Raw genomic sequence first — 2,775 nt, 5'->3', positions numbered from 1 at the left:
ACGCATGCCTTTCAGCCGGCGAAATCGCCTCGGCAGCACTCCGGCTGCCGCTACGGGAAACGCGCTGACTACGCAGGAAAGGCGAGGCGCGACGGAGAGCCCGACGTGTGAGAGAACTGCATATCCCCTGGGGGGGTGCGTGAGGAAACGCTCCAAATATTAGTTCTTCTCCGTTTCTTAAAACTCATCCGCTTTGTAATACCCGTGGCAGCATCAGCTGCAGGTGTCGAAAGATAGCTTCTCGTGTGCATACGGACTTCCGAGAGAATTTAAAAACCTCTTGTGTTCTGGCGCTGCCAAGGCTGAACGTCGAACTGATGTTAATTGCAATTGTACGTGTAAGTTCTACAATTTTAAAAGCCTTATTGGAAAAAAACAAAACGTTACTGCTAGTATCTTGGAATAATGCATGTATGTTTATAAAAAAATGTTATGTCTGGGTGTACAGAAACGTACGCATGAGAGAACAAAAGACGTGCTAAGAGAAATAAAGCCTAGGCTCCTCCTTGCATTCAGAATAGGGTCCCATTATAAAGAGATTTATCAACAACCAGATCTAAAACACCACTCTCCCTTTACTCCATGACTAAACATTGTCTCATAGCAGGGGTGAGAAACCAGTATGGTGTCTCTTTTCTTTAATCTGGTCATGGGGGAAATGTGACTGAGTCTTCTATTTCTCCTTGATTAGAGAGAAGGATCCCGGAGGGGCAGATGTTATTGAGAAAGTGAGACTGTAGGGAATTCCCAGCCGGACAAGTCGTCTCCCATCAGGGACCTGTGCTGCTTCACACACCTGCGCGAGTGATTTGGACCTGCATAAACAGCTCATGTAAGCACTGCGCTACTCCCACTGCAGATTCCCCTATGAGATTAGACCAAAATTCCCCAGGCAGTCGAGGTGCAAGCTCTCGAAGCAGCCAAGCTCATCTGACCTGGAAGGATGCAAATGAAAGGAACTTATGTGCCTACACGTCTCCACATTTTAATACCTACTCAAAAATTCCACATTGTTGGGCTGATGATGAGTCAAAGGACTTCTGAGATTTCTAAGTATCTTAATGTAACAGAATCGAGCTTTACGATTCAGTGCCCTGGGATGACTGAAGTGGCATCAGAAAAAAACAGTGTATGAGCTTAGTATTTCTGCCTTTCCGGTTGCCTTTGTTGGGTTGTATTGGATCAGCAAATGTGGCACGCTGGGGTCGTGCCTGTGGTAATAAACACAAGTGAAATGGTCTTTTACTGTAACCGTTGCATAGTCATTTACTCAGCTCCAGCTTATTGGGGTTATGTTAAAAAACTCAATCTCGGGAGCTATTAACTTCAGTTTTGTAGGCTTGAGTGAATAAACGGGGCTGTCTAAAGCTTCAGGTCATCACAACTACGGCCAAGCAGCCTGACATGATAAATGTCACCAGACTTGGTGAGGTTCCCCGAGTCTGCATGGCCAGTATGGCACTGAGGCAACCCAATCTCCAAGGCTGCTGATTCTGGGTGTTGAATCACAGTTTTCCCTGCCTCGGACATCAGAAATGTGCTTCAGCTTGACTGAGAGTTGATTTTCACAGTGCAGGCTTTTGTTAGTACTAAGGCAGCGACTGCAAGGTGATGGGATAATTCCTGGGAAAAAGACATGCATCTAACTCGCTTGCAGACTTTAAGAGTTCCTGGGTGGCTCCGGCAGGTAGCTGGGCACTGAGGCTGTTGGTACGCCTAGCCCTCCGCAAAGCCACTCGCTGAACATTTAAAGCTGAGGAGGGTAACTGTGAATCTGTAAGTCACAAATCAAAACCTTCACATGACTGAAAGGCAGAGGAGCCGTACCGCACATCTCGGAGGAGCCAAAAAGAGGCAATCATTCCAAAGCAGTTCACAGGCAGGAGATGTGACAGTCGTTTCATGGGAAGTGACCACAGATTCTTGCACAGTGCACCACGGACCAGAACAGGCCATGTACCCAGGGAACCTGGTTTTGGCAGCCTCAGCAGCTCCCGTTGGGTTAGTTCCACATTGCCAGGATTCTCACTGCTCAGCAGCACCATCACCAGCAGCATCCCACGAGCAGCCGTTCAGCATGGGTGTCGGGAATTGCATGTGGCTCCAAAGCTATGGACTAGCCGAAACCCAGTTAAAGTTTACTGGACCTGAAGGTCACTGGTTCAGCAGCTGATGTCAAAAGGTTGTTTCAGGAGCCCTGTCCTGCTAACCTACAGATAAGGCTAATGGCCTAAAACCAAAGTGCAAGCTTTCTAAATTACTCAGTCCCTTCTTGGGCTTTAGGTACATCGTTAAGACATGTATGTTTCTGGAATTACTAACCTGGTGTGTGTCATTAGTTAGCTGCTGCCAGCTCAGGAGTTCTCCATCACCAACCACAAGTGCGGATGTGCCAAGTCAGAGCGAAGCAGAGACAGAAATCAAGTGCTAGAAGGAAACCAGAGTTTCCACACGTGCCGTAACAAACTGAAATAGGGTGCCTTTTGCCGTGATCTATGCTGAGGAAAAGATGGGTTCTGCAGTTAAATGTTGAGCTTGGCCGACAGCTTCCTGCATGATCCTCGCCTGCAAGATGCTCTCCAGAGCAAAAGGTTAATGGAATACTGCAGCAGCCCCGGTGACGGTCCCGATGGAACCGGGGAAAAACCCAAGCACCGAGCTGTTACTGTTCGTCTTTCGGTGCTGAGGGAAACGGCGAGAGCCCCGCTGCCGGGGCGGGCGGGAGGTTCCCGGACGGTACAGCGCTCACCCCCTCGGAGGCTCCTCAGGCAGGCC

At 48.8% G+C, this 2,775-nt stretch overlaps 1 protein-coding gene across 2 annotated transcripts in view; it reads left to right on the top strand.

Annotated features, from left to right (window-relative positions):
* The first annotated feature begins 6 nt into the window (after positions 1 to 6).
* Positions 7 to 2,775, top strand: part of ZNF410 (zinc finger protein 410) — a 30,454-nt gene continuing 27,685 nt past the window's right edge. Inside the window, exons 1-2 of one of the 2 annotated variants that reach the window (XM_035902058.1) lie at positions 7 to 332; positions 692 to 832. The gene's annotated coding sequence lies outside the window, so the exon portion shown is untranslated. Of the gene's footprint in view, positions 833 to 2,775 lie in introns of both variants that reach the window. The other variant, XM_009646676.2, reaches the window with a different exon arrangement.

The sequence above is a fragment of the Egretta garzetta genome, unplaced genomic scaffold (genome assembly GCF_000687185.1).
Source record: "Egretta garzetta isolate BGI_Z169 unplaced genomic scaffold, ASM68718v1 scaffold79, whole genome shotgun sequence".
In the NCBI taxonomy this organism is placed as follows: Eukaryota; Metazoa; Chordata; class Aves; order Pelecaniformes; family Ardeidae; genus Egretta; species Egretta garzetta.
The sequence above is the reverse complement of the archived record's forward strand: the minus strand, read 5'-3'. Positions and strand labels throughout refer to the sequence as shown.